Source organism: Rissa tridactyla, chromosome 11 (genome assembly GCF_028500815.1).
Source record: "Rissa tridactyla isolate bRisTri1 chromosome 11, bRisTri1.patW.cur.20221130, whole genome shotgun sequence".
NCBI classification, from domain to species: Eukaryota; Metazoa; Chordata; class Aves; order Charadriiformes; family Laridae; genus Rissa; species Rissa tridactyla.
This window is the reverse complement of record NC_071476.1, coordinates 7,702,069-7,725,877: the sequence shown is the minus strand read 5'-3', so window position 1 is coordinate 7,725,877 and position 23,809 is coordinate 7,702,069. Positions and strand designations below refer to the sequence as shown.

Here is a 23,809-nt window from a genome sequence, read left to right as displayed (position 1 = left end):
GGAGCCGCGCCTGCGCGCTGGCCCGGGCTGAGCGGGACCGGCCCGACCGGCGGGACGGGCACGAGACGCGTCTGCGCCTGCGCGGCCGCGCGCGGCACAAAGCGGCGGGGGGGGCCGGCGGGTGAGGTGGCGGTGCATGCGCGGGAGGGGGCTGAGGAAGGGCCTTTCCCGTCTGTGTGGTGGGTGCGGCGCGGCCTCGCCTCACCGCCTTGGCGAGGGGTAGCCGGTCCCGTTTGTCTCGGCAGCCAGCTGAGTCTGTGGTGCGTGGGACCAGCGCCGCCGCAGAGGGCTGACGCCATTCTCAGCGGGGCTGCGCTTCAGGGGGCGGCGCAGGCCTGAGGTGGGAGAGAAGGCCGCTGTTGTGAGGGGGCCGCTGTGGTCGGCCGGGCACGGCCCCTCCTGCCCGGGAGAATCAGGTGGCCTGTCCTCATGCCGAGCACCGGCTCCTTAGGGGGCAAAGGCTGGTCAGGGCGCCCGGCCTGTCAGCTGTGGGGTCGAGGGACAGATGTTTGTGATTGCTTTGCCCGGTTTTGCAGTGTTTGTGCTTCTCCCTGTAGTCCTGAGCGTGATTACTGTGTCACTTCTGCTGGGAAAGGAAGCGGAGGGCACTTGCTCGGGTTAGGTACTTGGAAATAAATCTTTTCAGCTCAAGCATAAGTGTTAAATATTATCTCGGTTGTACCACCATGTAGTGCTTAGGTTAAAAAGGCAGTGTTGCATTTCTTTTCTTTAAGATGTAATGAAAAAATTCTTAGACGACTCGGGTTTATTATGACCTTTTAAGAGAGAAGGAGTAAGTGAGGCACAGCGTAAGTTTTCAGCAAAATATGGGAAACTAGTGGTGTGCCTCGGCTAACTTAGTGTACTCAGGCACTGGTGTCCTACCTCAAGGAAAAGATGTCAGTAAGATAGAGATGAATACGATGCAATAAAAAGGAATGAAAGGAACCTGCATCTCTGATCTAATGGATTAGGTATTTGATTGCAAATTGCATCTTAAATCATAGAGGTATTAGTCAATACAAGATTTCCCTTAACTAACTTACAAAAGACATGAAATGATCAGAAAAAAAAAAATTACTTGAACAAAACACACCCTGTTGAAATTACCAAATCAACAAGGTCTTTTCCTAGTTAATAGCTGTTAATTGTTTTGGTCAGGGGTGGGCCAATATTGAGTCTAAATTGTTAAATTCTTTGCCGACTGTTGAAGCAAATTAACAATTACTTAGTGAGCAAGGGGAAAAGAATGTTTGCTTTCGTAGGTCAGTCTCGGTTTCTTGGTGTCATACTCTGCTCATAGACACCAGTTTGTTTGAATGACCTAACTCAGGTGTCTTGTTTTTCTTCCAGAATGTTTTTGCACTTTTTACATAGATTTGTATCTTCAGGTGTTCTTAGCTTTGTACTTAAAGATATAAAAGTAAAAATGTTATTCATTGAAAGACGATAGCTTTCAAGAATTTACTTTGTAGCACATCTTCCTTAATGTTCCCAAAATAATCTTGAACAAATAAATGCAAAGAACATGAAGGAATAACATCATCTCTTGTGTAACTTGCCAAGCTAAAGTTTATTTTCTTTAATAACTGTTGACCTTCTGGCATAGTTAGATGTTTTAAGACCACATTTAGCTCTGTATTTTCCATACAGATAGGGAAATTATTGGTGAAACTCGAGTAGATTACATCTTTAAACTCCTCATGGTGTCAGTCTTAGAGTTAATTATACTCCTGTCTAAAAAAAAATAACAAATTGCTGTTATTTTTTTCCCTCAACATTCAGAAAAATCTGAACCTACAATTTTGCTGCTCTGTACCTCAGCCTCAAGAGAAATGAGGGCTTCAGCACCTTGTTGGAGTCTTAACTATGATCCAGAACAAGGTGTTCTCTGCTGTTGGCTGATGGTCACTTGAGGCTGATGGGAAGATGGCACTGGTGGCACTTCCCTCTCAACATTATTCTCCTTCTGTTGCCAGTAAAAGATGATGTTCAAAAAAAAACCCAACAAACCTGCTCTACTTGAAAAACTGTTATTTGCTGCATCTGCGCTCTTGCCCACTTCATGTGGGAAGGGATGCATGGGGTGAGGATCGTAGAAGGGGCCAAGTTGGAAGAGAGTGGTGGGGACCATCTGGTTCAGCCTTCAGCTGAAGGCAGAGCCTTGGTTTGGGTTATCGGCTGTAACTCCTGGGCTCTCTGTGGCAGACAGTTGATCCAGCTGAAAAAGAGTGTGTGCTGGGTACCAATCATAGTGCCCAAAGCAGGGCAGGACTGCATTGCCTGCTGATGGCTGTGTTTCTGGAATAGGAAAGATGAGTGAGAGAGGAGAAATAAAACCTTTTCAGCAGCAGGAAGCTCTTAACCTGGCGTATTTCCTTATGAAACTACAACCAAAGTCCTGTGACGTTTTATCTGATAGGTGTGGGGAAAGCACAGCTACTGTGGATTAGGCAGGGCTCCTTAAAAGTTGCAATAATGATTGCCGCTGTCTTCAGAGCGAGTGTGATGGTTCCCAAACCCACTGTTGGTTCACAGGAGCATAGTGTTAAAGGGCTCACCTAAGAAAGGTGCCCTTTTTGTTTGAAAAGACTCAGTCATAGCTCTTAGCTGCCAGGACAAATGCCACTTCAGAAGGGATAGGTGATTCAGCACTCCCTGCTTGCAGCTGAAGCTGTGCCATTGACTAGGAGAGAATTCAGGACTTGGCACAGGAAAATCAGGATTCAGTTATCTGGACACTCACAGAGAAGGGGAAAACTTTGGTTTCCATCCTAAGCATTAGGTCTGTATTTTATCCTCATGTTCTTTTGAATAGTCTATGTGTGGATCAGAAATCAGATCTCATTCCTCCCTCCTACTTGAGAGACATAATCAATAGTTTTAGAGAATCACGGTTGCTTTTCTCTTCTTTCTTAGATAGTTATCTGAGCCTTCAAAGGAGAATGTAATAATGAAAGAATACCTGCTGTGTTGCATAAGTTGGGGGTTTGTCAGTACTTCAGATACACAGTAAGATGAAGGTGTGAGATGGCAGTAATAATACTTCATATTTAGCATGTGAATATATGCCAGGCGCTGTGTGTGTGTGGTGTGTAATGAAGGAGATCGCCTGGGTGTGGCTGCTATGGTGAGTCAAGGGCAGCCTGTGCTGCTGTACGCGATCCCAGCACCCCCATCAGTGACAAGTGCTTCGTACGCACAGCATTCCTTAACTATTTGAGCTGACTGCACTTCGTTTACAAACATCAAGTTGGTAGGTTATTCAGCTTTTTGCAGAACTACCTGTAGTGCCAACTACTTCTGTAGTGGTCTGAAATAAATCTCAGACTCACTGACGTGCGTTAGCAATTGCAATAATCTTACCAGTTACTGCAGTAACACCAACAGTTCCATTGTAGTATAAGAGACGTCAGTCAGTGTTTAAACTATGCAGCTCTATATTGCCGGGCATTGTAAAACTGCGTGAATGTAGTGTTGATTAAGCATTGTAGAGTAAGGAACACGTAAATTAGTTTTCTTATCTCTCTCTGAATATTTTACTGGTTCTAAATTATCTGTTAATGCATGTCTGAAATGTCTGTTGCTATGGTGTTTTAATACTAAATGCAGAGTTAGAAGGCTATACAATATTGTAATGATGAGTTGCTGCCTTTTGATGTAGGCTTGCCTTCTTTAATACATTTTTTTGTAAGCAAAGAGTATAGACGCTGGTGCTTCATTGCAGAAGTCAGCTGCCTCTATGGACTTTTCCTAATCAGATGAAGTCAGAAGTATACATCGTGTAATCTCTCGCATATTCAGATACTGGCCACTTACTGAGACCACATATTGTATGTTTTGTGTCTTAATAGTCCCATTGTCAGATAAATCTTGTGATATTTAGTAGAATTACAAAAGATGAGAACTAGAAGAGAAGCTGTTTACGTCAGATATTTGTGTTACACCAGCATGAACAAATATTATTTCTGTATATTTGACTCATTCCAGAGTCCAGATAGCGCGTGACAAAATCAGTGACATCAGTAATACCACTATCAACAGAAGCCTGCTCACTTCAGAAGTTCAATTGAATGGTTTCTGTAAAGGATGGAATCTCATTATTAATCACCTTATGTACCACAAAACATACTACGTGAAACTTGATAGTTCATAGTTCACGCTGGTGTTGTAGAGAAAGCAGGAAGTGTACGGTCTTATTGAAAGAAGTTGTTACAAAGTAGCTGTGCAAATCATGTTTTCAGATCACTATGGGTACAGATAATTTCATAGTCAAGAATCTTAAAAAGGCTAGGAAGAGAGTGCTCATTCACAAATATTAGGTTTTTAATATTTTGCAAATATTTTGTGTCCTGCTCTCTCCCCAGGAGAATGTCACTGAACGCCGCTCTGAGCTTGTGCATCCAGCCTGATGCTGTCTTCTGGCTGGCTGGGCAGGAGTGCTGGTGAAGGAGGTACGTCGCTGTGCATCTGAGCATGGGGCCGTGCTCTTCCTCATTGCAAAAATGCTATGTATGCTAACAGCTCTGATCTTTACAGCACTTGACAAACACTACCATGGTCAGGACAAATACTATCATTATCCTGGCCAGATGCACAAATACATGATTTCAGCCCTGTTGAGGAAACGGGTAGTAAAGTTAACTAACTTGCCAGACATGAGAGAAACATTTCGAATCAAGAGAGTAGAGGCCTCAGTTCAATAGATACTTGGGCACATGCTAAATTCTTTCCTTTTAAACAAATAGTATAAACGTGTGAAATGTCCTGGTAAGCTTGTGCTAGGAGGCTTTAGGCTTGCTGATAGCTGGTGATGTGCTCCGATCAGTGTAGCTCATGTTACAAGTACTTCCTTTGGAAAAGCTCTCCTATTGTTCAGTCTTTTCCATAAGCTACGTTTAAGCACACAACAAATTATTAATACATACAAGCAGTTGTCATGGAGATAATATGATCCAAGGTGTTGGGGTTTTTTTAATAAATGACACAAACTTGGCACATCCCACATTCCTTATGCAGAAAATTCCTACAGAATGTTTCCTGTGTTAGGCATGGGATAGATATATATCTTCGTTTTTTGTGCCAGCACACTATGGAGAAATCACTGTTTCTGGCTTTCAGATGATTTACTTTAGGAATCTGAAAAATATAAGACTTGTAAGAGGTGTTGTTTTTTTTTTTTCAAGTTGCAACATTTAGCAAGGGGCTGCACTGCTCACTTCTGTGAAATCTCAAACACAATGTGATGGCTGAATTATGGTTAAAACCCCTGCAGGATATGTTTTCTCTCCTAATCTTGGTTACACAGATTTATGGCGAAATGCAGTAACTAATCCAAAGGAAGGCAGCTGGCTAATGTAGCTGGGGAGGCTTCAGAGCCGTAATAAGGATCGTTTTCCTTGGAATGAGACTGCAATCCTATTAAATGCCTATAAATCCAGGAGAACCAAGTGCCGTATACCTGCAGACTTAAGGATATTAAGCCTGAGCTCTCTGAGACGTTTTGCTCTTGCTTGTCATAACATTTCTGCTCTTTAACTGTGCCCCCTTGCAAAGTGCTGAGACAATGCAGAAGCACACGGTGCAGTTTAACCAATAAATGGGACTCTCACCTTTATTCTGTGCCTATTTTCCTTGTCTTGTGCTGGCGATCATGTTACACTTAAGCCAGGCAACACCCAACTGACGTAGCCATTCTGTAGCCTATTTATTTGAGTAAATGAATTACATTTTCTGCATATTATAGCTATTGCTTTTTTTTCCAGGTATTTACTTTTCAGTTAATACTACATTACAGTTATTGTCATAATGACCTTCATCTGGGCCAAGCAGCTAGAGAGTTAAGCTATAGAAAGAATGCCAGAAAGGACTGCAGCAAGAAAATGTGAGGTATTTCTGCCTCGCTTTCCTGCCAGGTAAATGTATGTTTCTTTCATAGCACTGCCAGTATCTTGTAGTGAAGGAAGCATGAACCCAGTTGGGGAGTACCCATGACTTCTAGAAGCGTGTTAATGATGCCTTGGCTAAACTGCTGCCTTGACATCCTGCTCAGCAACAGCTCTCAAGCTCAGTTCCAAGCAGTGCAGTGTCCTGGCTGCTGCTTAAATGCTTCCTCTGAATAGAGAGACTGGGGAGGGAAAATTTCTTTTGAAATCTATTTGTGTATGTGCTAAAGGACAAAGGAGAACCATGATATATTCACTGCACAGGCACACTTATTCTTAGATCGTGATTTCATTTCACTGTGGTTAACAAGTATATTATTAGTAATAGCTAGTTACAAATAATAACCTGACCTTATTTTTAACCTAATACTGAATCAGATTTCATTGTAATAGGTGGATTCACTGCTGTGCTTTGCTCTTTGAATATTATCATTCAGAATTTCAGTGCCTTCCATCTTAGGTATTAAAAATAGGTGTCAAGTTGGATAATTATTATTGTTCCAAATCTCGTTTGCAGCCTTACATAACAGTGTTCTCGCCAAAAGCCTTATTTTAAGGGTGGAGTGGAAGAACATGCTGTAGCAACCTGAAATTATTTGCACTACTGTAGCTGGGTTATACAGAGCCTTGATAGAAGCGTCTCTTCTTTTTTTAAGGAAAGTTTGAGAGCCAGTTTAATATTCACGAAGATAAAAATGCATGGACTGACTCAAGTTCAGCATTATAAAGCCATGTGTTGTCAGCACACCTCAGTTCCAAGCATAAGCATCCTTGGTAATCCCTATATTGCCCAAGCAGAAACTACTAGTCATGACAACTCAATGACAGTCAAAATATTTGTGAGTGTAATAATAGTAAATATATAAACATGCAAAATGAAATAACAATGGTAAATTACTTGGAAAGAGAATATCCCCAGGTGGATGGAGCTACACTTGATAAACCTGAGCTTCCTCATTAGTAACAGTGTGTTCATAAGCAAAGTACTGTCTTCACTTTTACTAGCTAAGACTATTTACCCTTCCAGCCCTGCGCTGGGTCACCTTTCCTCATCATATCCATCAAACTCATGTGACTTGGGAAGGATGAAAAATGGTTGGGAAGAGGCAGTGGTCAATCCTGAGAACATTAGATACCTCCCTTCGGCTGTAATAAACTCCTCAGCTCTGCCAGTGATCACAGTAAGAACAAACCCTCATCTCTTCTATTTGAATAATAAATGTTATTTTTTTCTTCTGTTTCATTGCGTGCTGTGACCTCCCTCCTTGATTGATGTCTTTTTTCCATCAAACCTAGCATCGTTCTTCTTGATTGCTGTTCTCTTCCTCTTTGCCTTTTCCTGTGCATGGCTTCTTTTCTTCCCCCTTTTCAGCCTCACTGAATTAGTTTTAGCCAAATCATCCAGACCACGTCATAAGCTCTGGAAGTGTCATTCTAAACTGAGAGGCTTTTCTCCCTGAAGTTGTGTATAAGATAAATATAATGAAAATAAAAGATACACTGTTATAAATTTGACTAATAAAACCTCACATTTGGAAAAAGAATGAGAAACAGCCATGAAAGGTGACCTGTTAATCTCACTGGTACATGGTAATGCCAAAACTGTTGGCATTTCAGCTGGAGCTGGGATCTTACTGACAGAGTGTCTAAACTCCTTTTTGGTGTAGATGGTAGCATTAATGGTAACTGCTGAGTGCATTCACCGGCAAAGTAACATTCTTCTTGTGTTAGCCCCAGAATGCACATCCCCACTATTTTGTATTGCGTGTCTGTCATACAGATGTTACACGCACGCAGCTGTTGGAAGCCAAAGACAACAAATCCTAAATGTTTGCAGGCTTAAAAGCTGGGCTTGTGTGGGACTGCTCAAGTGTGTTGGCTGAATAACTAGCTGAATTTCACTCGGAAGCAGTAAGTGCATCCAGAAGCTGTCAGTCTGTATGTGTTCAAAGACAGGAGTGAGTACTAACCCTGCTTGCTGCTGTGGTACACAAAGATTTACTTTCAGGAGTTCATATCTAGCACAAGCATAATGTTAATTTGTACACTTCACCAGCGTGGTTTTCCTCCTCAGGTTACAAACTAAAAAGATCAATGAAATTATGACTTGTTTTCATTGGATGAGTAATTACTCCGTAATTAAATAATGATATCAGGTATATTATCAGAGAGAAGATCTGGTTTCAGAAAACTGTCATTACCTTGAGCAATTAAAATTTTTCAATTCCATAATGAATGTATATTTATTACAGGACTGAACGAGTGGAGAGGCGATTCAAGGTCTGTTACAACAGTGGCTGATCTCAGTCGCGCAGAATGAGAAGGAGAAGCTTGCCGCCTTCACACGGAACCCCTGGCCCAGTGCTTTGGGACATTGCACAGCAAGTTTAATTTTGATTCACGTTTTACTATCAAAAATAATCTTGCAAAAACCTGGCTGAACTTCCTCAGAAGGATGTTTGTTTCAGAAATAGCACCTTCCAGGCACCAAAGCTATAATACAAATTAGTCTCAACTGTGTTAAGTGTTAAACCTACCGTTCTTGTGTTGCAGCTGTTCCTAGATGAAGTCCCTCAATGTACCTTTTCATAATTCGCCCTCTCTGTCCTGACTATAGTTACGCTTCCCTTAAAAAATGGTATCTATTACAGCGGAAAAGCATTCATATTCATTCTTCTACTAGTCCAAAAACTTAATTGATATAGCTACTACTGCTCTGATTTTTTTACCGCATCCAACTGTAGACAGTCAGGCAAATGTACCAAAATATCTCAAGAATTACTCGTGTGTAGATAATACACCGAGTGAAAGAATTTCCACAATAAAGGTGTGTGCATTACAGTAGCCTTGAGATAGGGCTGACTTCTTCCAAAACAAGTTCTTCAGGTTTTATGTGACTATTTAATACACTTCTGTGTTCAAGAAAATAACTCTTGCTCTTAGTCTGTACCATGAAACCAGTATAGCAGGAGGCACCATGGGCTGGTGAACAGATCAGGAGACAGAAGATGTCTCTTCTATCTGTTTAAAGATTTTTCAGGGCCATTTCAACTCCTACTTCCCCTTCTGCGAAGTGTTACAGCTACTATTAATTTTGCTAGTTATATGAGCAGATTTTTTTAAACTGAAAGTCACTTTCTTCAAAGTATAAGGTATCTTTAATAGAGAAGTCATAAGTATTAGGTGAACAAACTCATTGTTTTCCATATGCCTGTGAATGAAAAAGCTTCTGGGCAGTGTCACTGAATGCAAATATTTGCATTTTGTTCATCTGTTTTAAATGTGAATGCTTTCTATATATCATCTGGAAGAAAAAAAAATATATATATATATTCCTTTTAGAGAGGATTGTCTTTCTAAAAAATACTGACAAAGGGTATCTATAACGTGGCTTTTCACTTACTGCATTTCTGTACCCTCTTCTGCCCCACAAGATTCTGCAGTGTTCAATGGCTTGCAGGCTCAAAGGTAATTTCACTTATCCTGAAAAGCAGCTCTATCTAAGGTGAAGTCAGAACCATAGCACTGGACAATAAGATTTTTAGGTGAGGGAGTGACTAACCATTTATCCACTTGAAACTACCAGTACGTATTTTTAAAGTAGGGGTGCTACCAGCAGAGTACAACTTACTGTCAAGTGAAACCATGTGTGTAACAGATGCTGGCAGTCTGAGTAGAATACATACCTCTGCATCCAAATCATTTCTAGTCGTCTTTTTGTGATGGGATTGTGAATTGCACTTTTTTGTTTTTGTAATTAAAGGGTGGAACAGATGGTGAGAACTTGAGGAGCTGCATCCATTAAACTAACGTAGAGAATGTCTCCACATTATAATTTAATATAATGGGATTTTACTTCAGTGAAATAAAACTATACAGTCTAGTGCTTGGGAATGTTTACTATATGAGAAGCTTCACTGTTAAAAGATTTCACTGAGTCATGCTATGACTGTCTGCCAAATACCAATCATATGACCAACCCAGTTAAAAAGGGGTGTTTCTTCGTGCCAATATATTTCACATGCCACCCTACAGTGAACCTTTTTTCGACTATACACCTGTGGATTTTATGTAACACCAAAGGAGGACAATGTAATCTGACTGCATATGTTTAAAAAAGAGTAGATATTAGGAAGCACAAGGTAGCCGGTCTGGTGTTACGAATGGTGTAACAAGAAGGGCTGGGTTTGACATGAATTAAGGCAGACAATCCAAACCAATCATTGGTACTGGTAAAAAAACAATGAATGTTTTGCCAGTTTCAGGAATCAAGATGCTACTTTTTGGATGACAATCAACTTCAATAGTTCAGAGAACAAACTTTCTCATTTCTGTTGAGAGAGGGTTTCTAATTACTCTGGTTAAGACAGAAAAAGAAAATCCAAAAGTAGAGGCGTGAATTTTATAAGCAGCAATGGACACTGCTAGGTTTTCCTAAATCTCAGAAAATATTTATACTTAACTGTAAATATTTGAGTGAAACTTGTCTAAGCTACATTTTGGGAATCCTGTATTTTATTACTGAAATGTTTTTTTATCCATGGAAAGTTCCAGCAAATGTTTTGTACTAGTGATTCTTTACTCCAGCAAGCTCCAGCTGTAGATACATAATACTCATCTCCCACGCAGATCCACCACAGCTAGCAATCAATACATTGTCTTCTGCATACAAAGGCTATTCCTCTAATAATCAGACACTGGGATGGGGATGAAATCATTATGGAAAATAGTGCTAGAAAGAACACAAAGACTCACAATGGGCCCAAGTGTCTTTGCTGCAGCCCTCAATCCAACTAAAATACACTACAGATTAACTTGTCTCAGTGACTACTGAATAAGAAAGTTAAAGGGACGAACACACATACCATAGAAAGTTTAAATTACACTTCCCTTCAGTGTAATCTGTGAAATCACTGTTACGCTGCGTGGGAATAACTGAGAGGTCACAGAGGATTATGTGGACATTTATATTTCATTCTGGCTTAAGTGTGTTCAAGTCCAGTGATATCAACAGAATTGTTTCCATCTTCAGTAATGCTGCATTTGCTTCTAGGACTATTCTTTCTAATGCAAGAATAATACATTTAGTAACTGCATGTATTTATCTCTCACTGAGATCTCAGTTTTTCAGATTTTCAGCATTCATCTACTGAAATGTCATTTTAGACATACTGAAGCTTCTCCACCTGGTGTATGGAAATGAAAAATAGGATGGTTAATAGTTTCAGAATATAACACATCCCACCTCTCAGAACAAAGCAGAACATTGCTTTAATGGCAGCTAGTTTTGCCCCAGAACCTGATACCTGGTACTTAAGTCTTTGCCTACCGCTGCATGAGACGAGATGTATTACTCCCTTTTCCCTGCTTCCCTTCGTAAGGGAAGGAAAACTTTCACTATACTTCCTCTATAAGCTCTCAGTGGAGGAATGTCCCCTGCACTGGCTGTTTCCCTCTTCTCTAACTATTCACTTATCCTTCCTCCCCTTCAAAAGGTAGGGGCTTCTGCTTTGGAGAAACATTCATACAGTTGAAGCAAAGCACTGTGGTGTTAGTGAGCAGTTTCTCCTTTGGCATTGTGTGCTCTTCAAACTGCAGCAAAACGCATTCTATGAGATAATTATCAGCTGTATTCAGGTGACTCAAGGGAAGAGTCAAGTTCTGAATTTTGAGAGGATGTTTGTATATCTGATGTAATTTTGTCTCATCGCAGTCTGCGTAAGCTTTCTATGCAACAGAACAAAGGAAAGAATTAACCAATGGGTCCGAAATATTTACACTACGAAAATAACTATTTTGTTTCAACAGCTGGTGCAACTTTTTCTCAACTAAATCTAAAGAATGCCGTTGAACAGAGGTTTAAAAAGTACAGCTTTTACTATCAGTAACACCGCACAACCAACAAGAAGGAAAATCAGTTTGAAACACTTCAAAATAATGCTTGATGTAAGTAAGGTACTCTGTCTAATGCAGTCTCTGAAAATCAGTCTTTTCACTTGGAAAATATGCTTCTGCAGTTGAACAACTGTGGCATATTTCTTAAATATTTATCCATATATGCAATAAAATACTTAATAATTTTAATATTAATTCCTCTGCAGAAAATCATTAAAAACAAACAGATAGAAACTGATGGCAAAGAGCGGAACTCTTGGAGCTGCAGGGTTGGTCTAACTGTGCTAGATCCTCTTGCGTAGCCCATGGCTAGTGATGCTGCAATCTGGATGTGCCTCCAGCTGCATCAGTAAGTGCAATAGATATTTCTGCATTGAGTAGTTATTTCCATATGACTCACAGAAGCACCTTTTTTTTTTTTTTTCATTTTTCTCCTAGCAAGGAGGTTCCCGCTTGTGTTATGATTTCCTCTTTCAGTAGTGTTATATTTGCTAACTCCGGAGAGTGGCGGGAGGCATACAGCATATAGACAAATAATTACTAATTTCCCAGGGGCAAAGCATTTAACAGCAGAGATTAGTTGATTATCTCACCTTTTCTGACCACCATTCTAAAACCTCGTAATTGTTGGTATCTGAGCAAACTGAGCACATTTCTAAAAGAATTCAAATACTAGTCTTCTATGGGGAAAGCATCGTATTTTAATACCGACTGTAGAATAGCATTTTCTGTCAGTAGCTCTGTAGTGGGCTTTGCAATGTCAATACCACTTCACAGATGAGGAATCTGACTGTTCAGCAATGAGATTATTTACCCCAAACCATCTCAGCCAGCAGCACAGCAAGGAAGGAACATGACCCAGACATCTTCTAGGCTAGTGTCGGATCCAGTTGGCCACTTCAAATGGAAAATATTTTATTATTTATTCTTGGGGGATTTGCTAGGTCTGTCTCCCTTTCACACCATTTTTTTTAAGCCTCATAGATACTGTTTTTCTTTCTGGGATCTTCAAGGAATGCTCTTCCATCTCCTCAGCTGGGATGCAGTGAATGAAATCTGCTTTTCTGAGCTCTACCTCTGACCCCTAGCCCTTGTAAGCTTTTTCTGGATTTGGTGACTTTAAGCCCCCAGTTCCCTACATACCCCGAGCCCTCAAAATAAATTTGTAGATAGGATTATATGGGAAAACGCATTAGGAGAGGAAGAGATTTTAAAAATAGCCTGGCATGTAAATCTCAATGTAATCTCTTCTAATTGTCCCAGTATTTGAGTGCAGGGCATGGAGCTGTACTAGCCTAGAGTTGGTAAGGACGAGCCATGCGTAGGTTATACGCTTTGCAAACACTTACAAATTTATGAAGCATTCTGAAGTGTTGGTTACACCCGGGTGTTGTCATTAAAGATTTATCTACAGTAAATCTGCTCTCTTCAGAGGGCCAGTGCAGCTTCTTCACACCCACACGTGATAACCCATAAAAGCAGCTGTTACAGTTAGAATCGGTCAATCAAAGCTTTACTAATCCTGCCACAGCAGGGGCATTGCTCCTGCATAAACGGGCCAGCAGCAAAGCACAGGCCAGAGAGCAAAATCAGAAAGGATGCACTGTCCTGATGCTTAAGTTTAATAAACGATGCAAGGCTAAAGAGGAAGAAATTAGGATGTGCCCAAATTGTCCTAATTTTGATGGTGTGACTTTTTGTTGCCATGAAATGTTATCCAAAACTCTGTTTATATTTAAAGATTGTATATGGTAATTGCTAAATTTAAATAGTTACCATGCTATAAGGCTACAAAATAAATTAAATATTTATTTTAAACTTAAACATAACAATAGGGCTCTTTATTTTTAAACATTGTTTATTTTCTTTAACTTTCCAGGCTTTTCATAGCTTTCTGCCACATCCTCCTATCTAGCTTAGGACGTTTGTGCTTTTTTTTCCTAGCAACGTCAGTGACCACCTGGAAAATGCAACAGAGGAAAACTAATGAAAAATTTTAAATATGTCACAATAAATAGGAAAAGTTGTCGCAATAAGAATTGGAATTTGCTTCCTGATTCCTATGATAAACAGGCTTCCATACTTCACTGCTCGCGAACTCCTCCCGTTTCCTTGTTGTATTAGCCTTGCTGCTCAGCAAGATTCTTCAGATACTTTACAGACACCTCGCAATACCAGATAATGTAACGATCAAGCAGAAATTGCTTCTCCCCAAAAATACAAGAGAGCCCAACAACACTTTCCATATAGCCCCAATAATACAGTTTCCATATAACACAAACTCCTACCAGTTTCAGTTAAACATGCGGAACAGCAGTTTAGCTCACCTCCACTAGGTATTTTTCTAGTTCCAGCTTCTTTTACCGCCTCTGCAGGTAATTTATCCTCGGTTCACACCCAGCGAATACCAACAATTGAGGATACTGCCTGGTCTCTTGAATCCTGCTGTGGTTACTTGGCTGTTAATGAGTTAACTGTTCATCTTGCTGCAGAAGCATCATCAATCAGGGCTGATAACAGAAAACAGCACAAGAACTATAAAATACCTATCAATATTCTGTTAGGTTTTTTGTTTGTATTGTATGGTCTCTAAGTAGATCTTCCTCCAAGAAATGCATGTTTGCATGTTTTCCCTAATTTTACATTATTATGCAGATTCCTCATGTGTTATCTATGTATACTAATCCATGTAGCATGCCATTAATTCATTTAGCTAATTTAGACATGAATATTGGAGAAACATAATTAAAACACGACAACAGTATCATAGCTATGCAGTTACTTTTTTGTTTTATTTTTTCTTTAGATACCGAACAGGCCAAGGTCATTGTAGGGGGTCTCAGTTTGTAAAGTCGGGGCTGCAGTTTCATGTCCTGGGTCAAGCAGCCCCTCTTTTCCCTGTGGCCCTCTCGCTCTTTCCTTCTTAGGCTACTGTCTTGGTGGTGCCACCACATATTCTTGAGGCGAGCAGGAAAGGGATCCAAGTTCAAAATAACCATCTTTGGTCAGGTTATTTTTGTCTGGATCAAGTCCTTGACCGGGTTCACTGTGCAACCCCACATGCAATTACGCAGGCACAACTTAGGGAAAGATGTGTGACTGGAAACAAACAACATGACTTGGGCTGCATAAGGCGGAGCTGCTGCCAAAAGAAACATTAATCAAGCTGTACTGAATATTTGTTTTGAAACAGTTTTGAAATAAAGTTTCAGAACACTTATAGATGAAAGGTGTTTAGTTGTTGGGATAAAAGGCTATAGCCAAAGCTAAATCTGGCTTCTAATTATACAGAATAAACAGATACAAAATTAGACTCTCTGAAGTCTAAATGGGTAATTTCACAGTGAATATTTAAATACTAGATATTTAACAATAAAAAATATTAAATAAATATTTTTAAATCCTTCATGCCTGTCATCCTGCTCACCAAGCTACAGTCCATAATCACTGTTCAGGAGTAAAGGGCTTTCCTGGGCAATGGGGACCACTAACTCTAGCATCTCACATCAAAAGTAGCTTTTGGCTAAAAATGTCCCTTCTCACTTTTTCACATTAAATTCATTTTTGTTAGTGATGCTGGGGCTGGAAAACTTAAGAAACAGAGGTAGGTGAGAAACCATACCCTGTAAAAACCTGTTGTTTAAAGTTTAGCACATAAGAAAATACCTTTTTGTTCAAACTGTACGTAATGTTTTTCATCTGGCAACTGTTTTTCCCTTTAAATGATAAAATGTTAAAACCTAAACTAAAAATAATCTTGTTGGCTGTTCCAGTTCAGGAAATTTCTATGAGGCAAGTTTTGTTGTTTTTTTAACTGACTGTTATTCCAAGTGGAAGTCAGCTCAGCAATTGCTGACTCCACAATCATTAATGGTTTCGTACAATCTTCATTTACTTTCTTTTATTTTTGGAAATGATGACAAAACATCAGCTGGAACACTCAGTCCAGCATTTTCTTGACATACCTGGAATAAAGCAGCAGATTATCATCTGTGAGAGAAATATTCTGTAATAATGCACAGGATGTCTCGTATTCCCTAGCAGGAAGATCCTTTAACAAGTGAAGAAGTTTTTGATGCTGGTGTTTAAAACCACCTGTAAAATATGAACACCATTAGACAGGAAAAGTAGGAAATTATCCACATAAGAAGTCTTTGAGGTTGGATCCTGCACGCATTTCCCCCCCTGCACTTTCTCTATGGGTGTGTAGTCTCCAGTTCAGCAGCGGGGTTAAACCTCCAATCATCCTGCTGTAAAAGCGGGTAAGTGTGTGCTTGAACCCAGTGCACTTGTAGCTGAACATGTGCTCAATTGTTTTGTTAAATACAAATGAACTACTGAACTGAGGTCCAATCTAAAATATCAAAATACAAGACAGCAGATGAAAAATCTCCTAACTTTGTTCTATTGAATTTTGGAAATACTTCTCCCTCAAAATCAACGTTCAGTTTTCCACCACAACGATACTGTTTTGATTCAACCCCATGAAGACACACAGCTAATCCAGCACCACCGTTTTGTAATTACAGTAACAGTTTTATGCAGCAATAAATATTTTAAGAAAAGTGGTTCTCACCTGACCAAATCCTGGGCCATTCTGACAGGCATTAAAAAGAGCACTTTTCATCTCATCTTTTAGTAGTTCTACATCTTTGTTATTCCCTCTGTGCTTCAAAAAATAGTTTTTCTTGGCTGTCAGCTCTGGTAAGAATCTGACGGCAAAAAGCGAATTGATCTTTTAAGTTATATTAAAGAATATTTTCTCTTAAAATTATATGCCAGCATCTAAAATAATTCTGTTATTTTACAACTCAGAGAGCCAAATACCTCATGAGTAGTTCCAAGGATAATGCCAATTGTATACATTGAAAACGAAGCTTGTCAGCAAAGTAGACAACTGATAGTTTCAGGTCCTTTGCAGCCAAAAATACCGACACTACATCTCTATAAAAGACACTGGTACATACAGCACTCGTGTTTACAGTCACCCTGGGATTTCTGAGGGTGAGGGCAAACACGCAGCCTTATACACCCCTGTTAGGAGTGGGTACAGTGATGCCATCTCTCCGTAGCCTCTGGAGTGATGGAAGAAATCCTTGGATTTCAAAAGGCTCCACAGCCACACCTGCTGGCTGGCGGGCTCGGCGCACACCGGCGCGTTCAGGCAAAGCGCATAGGGATTTTTAAAGAAATCACTCCAAAACAGTGCTTAATGCTGTATCACACCATGATGCCCTCTGTATATCCCAAAGAAAAATGTTAAGCAGCGTTAAAAGTATTATATAAAGTGTTGTAGGGAGGTTCTTGTAAAAAACTCTTTGTTCAACAAGTTAAAAACTAGAAATCACATTTCCTAAGCAACCGTAACCTGTTGTCCTTTGTTTATCCATTAGAAGGTGATTGCATGGTATATGCTATTTTGGCAGTGGAGTTTGCTTTACTCAGCCTCCATCTTGGTGGCAGCAAACTGTTTTTTTTCTGCTGTTCACTGTGTGATTTCTCCTCACTCTGCAAAGGGTCAGATCCGGTGCTTTTCCACAATAAAATTTATGCCTCTTGAGGAGCAGGCTCAGCGCAGTGAAGACCTGGCCAGTGTCTCTGCATCCACCCTTGTTTGTGTAGGAAAACATATAATTAACGTTTTGTGAGAGATCTTAGGGAAATAGAGGCTTTTGGGGACTTTTTGGGACATATTCAGGCTCCTCTGAGTATCTCCACTGCACACATGCAAACTGAGGACAGTTTGCAGTCTACAGGGCTGACTAGTTTACCAGTGTACATATAGTTATGAATTTATATCTGTTCATTTCATTAGATTATTCATAAATTCGTATCATTAGGTTATTAAGGATCTTTTCATCTAGCCCTCTACTTAAATTATCTCTTTCTTTTTTTTTTTTGTCATTGCACCTACTTCAGTAACATCTAGGATGTCTGGATCTTGTTCTATTGCTGTGTAACCTAGTTCACGGTTTTTGGCTCATCTTCCTGAATTGGTGCAGCGGGTGGGTAGAAGGTGAGTTATTATTTTAGCTCCCAGTTCTAGGGTAGGTAAGGGCCCCAGAGTTTTATCTAAATTATACTGGAGAAAATATTCCCTTTAGGAGCACTCTGCTGGCTGAGGACTGTCCCAAAATACTCCTCTAATTTGCTAGATAGGGGTTATGAATGGACTATCAGTGTAGCTGTGGCAACTCTACATCAACTCAAGGCTTTTTCACCTCCCATGCTGCCCCTTTCTCTCTACAGCCAACGATCTGTCCCTATATCTTTATTTCCAAATTGCATTTATGTGTGCTGCTCTACCTTTAGTGCTTCTGTGGATGTGACTCGTGCACAAACAGAGCCTGAAGTTCTTACAATTGTGCAGTTTTTGAGCATGGAATAGGAAACAAGAGACAGGTACCATAAGATCATCAACTTAGATCTTCTGGCCAGCCAGGAAAACGTAGCATCTCTGACTACATGTTCTTCCTCCAACACATAACATCTTCTCTGAGCATATCAGAAGATCCAAGAGTTTTGCAGCCCAGCTCATGTGGGTCCAGGCTCCTGCCAGCAGTGTTTCCAGAGCTGATTTTACCTTATCTCACATTCATACCTTCTTCTTCTGCATACCTGGAGGATATCACCTAAATTTAAGACTGCCTGCCTAGAGCTTCTTAAATTAAAGGGCCCACCTGAGAAAGGCAGGATCCCTCTCCCAATAAACAGCAACATTCTTCCATAAGCAGTTTAGAACATCTGATTGAAGAGTTTAATTATTGCCTAATTGGGGTGATGTGAAGCATTGTCTGAGAATCTCTTCTCTTCATTGGCTGTTGGTATGAAAACAGATGCTTCTAACCCAAACAAATAAATCAGATGTCTGAAATAGATGGGCTGATACCCCTCTAAATGCATGGGAAGAGACCAGCTTCCTGTATCACATCCTAATTCTGAAAGAAAATCCTCTGCCCCTCCATTTCCAATTTGCTTCCAGCCGCCACAGCTGGATGATGGCAGCCACTTCCCAAGTGGGTGACTTCATAATGTCCCTTTAGGCTGTCTCTGTGTGGTGCCTCTTAAACTTGGGACACCTAAAGAAACCTGAACAAACATACTAGACAAAACAAAACAAATCTTCCTGGAAGCTCTCAAAATGATTGTGAAAGGACTCTGAAGGGTTACAAAGACTTTTGACCACTCAAAGTAGCCGAATGGATAAACTGCCTTCCCTTTCTTCTCTCATACACTTCAAAGCTCCATTTCATTTTAAGAATTAAATGTAGTTGTCATCACTTAACACCTCCTGGAAATACATCTTTAACACAAAGGCAACCCATCATCAACAAAATCAGTGACTCTGGAGATGTAAACACACTTCCCACAACAACTATCAGAGATTTGGAAGGACATAACAGGACCAGAGAGGGATGGAGCAAACCCTCCCCAGCACTGTAATTCAGCCATGGGAGGAGAGCTTGGCCGCCGGGCTTTCCTTTTCCCCGTCCCCCACGAATGAATGAGATCCTTCATTTCTCTGAAGCAACTGCATTTTCTATTGCCAGAGAAAGGATGAGTCAGAAAAGCCTGCTGCTGGTGAAAGCTTCGCTGGTCTTTACTCAACAGAGCGCTTCATCATTTTTTGTTTGAGTTTTCGTGGTGTTAATGGGTTATTAGAAATGCCTGGTATCACCAACAGCATTCTGGATTTGTAAAAGAGCTTTTTGCTTGCCGTTTATTTTAAGACATAATGAACAAGCTCTCCTTTTGGAAGAAGACATTTTAGGTATGCTCTTAAAAATGAAATAGAGCAAGCTAGTAAAAAAGAAAATGCGTCTCAATTAGATTATTCTTCCTCCATCTGCTCTCTCAGATCTTTTTATGGCAGGAAATTGCCTATTGGATTTTTGATTTTGCTTAATGGAAATGGCAAAACCTAAATCCATTCCCGTTCCCACTGACATCAGGGGAGACAAGATTCAATGTCTGAACAGAACACATTTTTTTTTAAAACCATTAGTGTCTGCAACTGCATCTCAGTGAATATAGTAATTATAACATCAGTGAATTTAAATTAACTTAAATACTTATGAAACTGTGGACTGGCGCTTAGGCTTCTGAAAATCCCAACTTCTCTAATTAGCAATTTCTGATGTGCCATGTTCTTCATGTGTGGACATCCCAATTAAATTCACTGAACTCCTCATGGAAGTTTGGGTCACAGACTGTAACTGAATGGAGATTCTAATAGGAAATGGGGTTTCTAATAGGAAATAGCATCTCCAGTAAGGCAGTGAGCTGGGGAAACCTTTTTCTTGCATTTTTAGGATGCTGGAATTCAAAAAGTACCACCGCTGAAAATCCCAGGCTCTTTATAAAATACTCTGAAGAAGAGGTGCCCAACTTCTTGACAAGAAGGACGTTATGAACAGATAATAAATCAGCTGGTTAAAACAGATATAATGATTGTGTATCATATTCTTATTCTGGTATCCCCATGGAGATGGCTAAAATACATTAAAAATCTCACCTTAAAAAGCCTGCTATCTTCAGCACTGAAATGAATCCAACTACGCAACACTGCTGTATTCCTCTCTGTGCTCCCTCTCAGAGAAGAAGGATATGTAAAAGCAGATCCTTCCCGCTGACTCATTCTGCTCTATAAACTATATTTGAGCTTTGAGAATAAAGGAATTATCCTGGCTTGTTAAAAAGCTATTTACCTCCATGTTTACAGTTCAGCACCGCCAGAATAACTACTGCAATGTACTGTTATTATTGTTACTAAGAATAATAGTAATCAATATCTAACAGCATGAATGAGAACATACAGACAGGAATTATGACTCCTCTCCGCAATTCCAAACCTCCTCTACAGAATTTCATAATTGTAGGTGGACAATAACAGAATTTTATAAAATACAGAATAAAATCTTTAGTGGGAATTAATTACACACTTGGAAAACCCCTAACGCTTCCAAGTTACCATGTTGTTAACCGCATCTCTGAAAGTTCTTCATCTTTCTTTCCTCATTTTACAGCCTCTTCCCTTGCAGTGCTCCTTAGGGCTCTTCAGACAACCCTTGTCACTGATCATCACAGGGGCTCAGCGCTGACACTGCTGGACATCTTTGATATGGATAAAATGGAAAATAATCTGCAGGGCAAATGGACACAAATTAACTGGGAATAACATAGATTACCATCTTCTAGGGGGAAAAAAACCCAACCTAATTATCTGTTTGGTTTAAATACAGTGCTGTATTTAAAGATAAACCTTGCACTGCTTTTACTGAATCTGGAATCAGAGTGTAACAATATCTTTGACCTTATATGTAGGCACATTATATGTCACCATTTTCATTTAGCTTTTATATTTTTATTTTCCTTTTGCTAGTGTTGTATGCAGAAGTTCATGTGCAGGAGACTGCATCTCCTATACCAGCTGAATTACAGATGTACCTCGGAAAAACAAAAAAAAACCCACATATATTCCATATGTGGGGTCTTTTAAAACCAGTTTGGGAGCCCTGTACCGTCATGTAACCACATAAGCTGTATAAACAGCATATGGGGTAGCTAATTCTTAAGTAAAACCAAAATCACAAAGTTTAGTAATTCCACTTTATGTTAATAAAATACTCGCAGGTTTGAGATCGTGGTGTATAACAAAGGAAAGAAAAAAAGAAAGAAGAAAAAGGGAAAAAACACACAACCCTCCCCTCCCCCCAAACAGTTTAATAAGAAGCAGGTTGTTTGACTTAAAAGTTCTCAAGGCATGGAACCACGGACTGAAAAAAACCCTCCTCCTACTTCAGAATTGACTCTGTGAGGCACAGAGTGCCCTCATTTCCCAAAGTCATCAATGTCCTGATACTACTACAATTAGCAACTGCTTAATGTAGGTGATGAGCGAAAGGGAGCCGGATCTCTGCAGGGTTCCCCACCCACCACGGCGGGACAAGCCCGAAGTGATTAGAAGAGATGAGACAGCACAAAGGCGGAGGACAAGATGACAGTAGGGAAGGACAAGGAAGCTACTGCGACAGCAGGGAAGGCAGCTGCTAAGGTAGTTGCTTCACACAGTGGGGTGGATAAAGTACTAAATATTTTTAGCTTTTCAGCATTTTTCAGAGGTGGGTCCAAATACTCTGCAGTGATGCTACTGCTACCCAAATGCTCCTCCAGCCATCTAGTCCGATATTGCTTTCTGGTTCCAATTCTGCAGCTCATTTCAAGCCACTTGGAAGTTTTAAACTATTATTATGAAACCAAACCTTTCTCACAATAAAGAATTAACACTTTCAATATCTGTATGACAGAACAATACAAAAAAAGAGAAGGTGTGATATGAAAGTGATAACGTTTTATTTATGTTCAGTCTTTCAGGTGAGTGTTTACATCATTGCTGTGAAGGTACTCGATTACTTGGAGAAACTGGAAAAAGGTATTTTTAAGCCTTTTGTTATCCAGTCTATAGCAATAATGCTGGAGCTCATCTAGAATTGTATGATCGATAAATTCAAACACCAAGTCTCTTTTTTTTCTGACTAAATACATGAATCAGGTTGACAATATTCTCATGATGAAATTGCTATTTGTAAAAGAAGAAAAACACTTTCTAGCATGGCTATCTATTTCCATTCATATAGACTTCCTCTTTAAAAGGTTGATAACAGGAACTATTGTTTGCTTAATTAAAGATTGACATTGTCTTGAAAATATGCTAAAAGTCTTTGTTTCTGCTCTGTCAGCCTTCCTCCAGTAGACAAACATATTTACTAAGTTATTTTTCACAATACATCTACAGGCTCTGAACTAATACTGCTGAGACAGGAATACAGCAAAGAAATGAGAAGGTCTTCTCATTAGCTTAAAAAATATCCTCTTGAATGCACTTTACTTATACTAATAAATCATAGATAAGAAGCCACATATTAAGAGATGCACATTAAAAACATGTCCCATTCCACATTGAGGTCCATTTACCATTTAATTTTTACATTACTATCTGTTGTCGTTTTGAAGCAGCTTTAGGTTAAACCCAAAGCTAGTTTTAACACAGTATAAAAGTATTTGTCCTTTTAATTACCATAATTTTTTGGTTTTTTTTTACATTGAGGGCGCAGTCTGTGGTACCACATCTCCTTAAGGCCACAGAGACCCAGGCCATCAGTCTGCATTTAGAGGTAAGGCTTCCGCATACACTAACTTCGAGAGAAGTTGAGGGACCCATATGGCAAAATGTGCCATTATGCCTAATTAAAAATTGATAAGAACTAAATTTTTAAAACATCTGGTTACTGCAAAGAGTGGTAGTGGGCTGAATACAGAATCCCAGGATCAGAATGGTTCGGGTTGGAAAGGACCTTAAAGCTCATCCAGTGCTACCCCCTGCCCCGGGCAGGGACACCTCCCACCAGCCCAGGTTGCTCCAAGCCCCGTCCAACCTGGCCTTGAACCCCTCCAGGGATGGGGCAGCCACAGCTTCTCTGGGCAACCTGGGCCCAACCTGTGTAGTTTTAGCAGAGTTCCCAAGAGGATCTGCTCCATGATCTTGCTGGGCACGGAGGTGAGACTGACTGGTGTGTAGTTCCCCAGGTCTTCCTTTTTTCCCTTTTTAAAAATGGGGGTTATGTTTCCACTTTTCCAGGTGTCAGGAACTTCAGCAGAATTTACAGGATAAAAGTAAGAATCCAAATTTATAACCTCGTAGTTTGACTATGAGTTATTGTTCCAATCCTTTGCAGAAGTTCAATTAAATCAGAGTAAGCTGATGTTAGAGCTGGTATCTCTGGCTAGGAGAAAATCCAACACGACCTGTGTCCAGACTAAAATTCTTGCAACACCTTCATAGACATAGCTCTAAACTCAAATATTACCACCGAGCTTTTAGGGGAGATCTCCCCACTGCACAACAAAGCTGGAATATTTTTGTGAGCAGATATTTGTAGATAATCCCTCTTCTGTTTCGGGATGGCACA

General features: G+C 40.0%; 1 long non-coding RNA gene across 3 annotated transcripts; it reads left to right on the top strand.

The window, feature by feature from the left end:
- The first annotated feature begins 161 nt into the window (after positions 1–161).
- LOC128916010 (uncharacterized) lies at positions 162–22,562 on the top strand. Of its 3 annotated transcripts, none has more exons than XR_008468824.1 (7): positions 162–3,256; positions 4,368–4,454; positions 5,766–5,915; positions 6,973–7,126; positions 8,198–11,891; positions 12,047–12,189; positions 17,760–22,562. It is a non-coding gene; the product is annotated as an uncharacterized LOC128916010 (long non-coding RNA). The 3 variants fall into 3 exon arrangements; XR_008468826.1 differs by lacking the exon at positions 17,760–22,562 and adding an exon at positions 14,216–17,656; XR_008468825.1 differs by lacking the exon at positions 17,760–22,562 and adding an exon at positions 13,785–14,188.
- Positions 22,563–23,809: the final 1,247 nt, after the last annotated feature.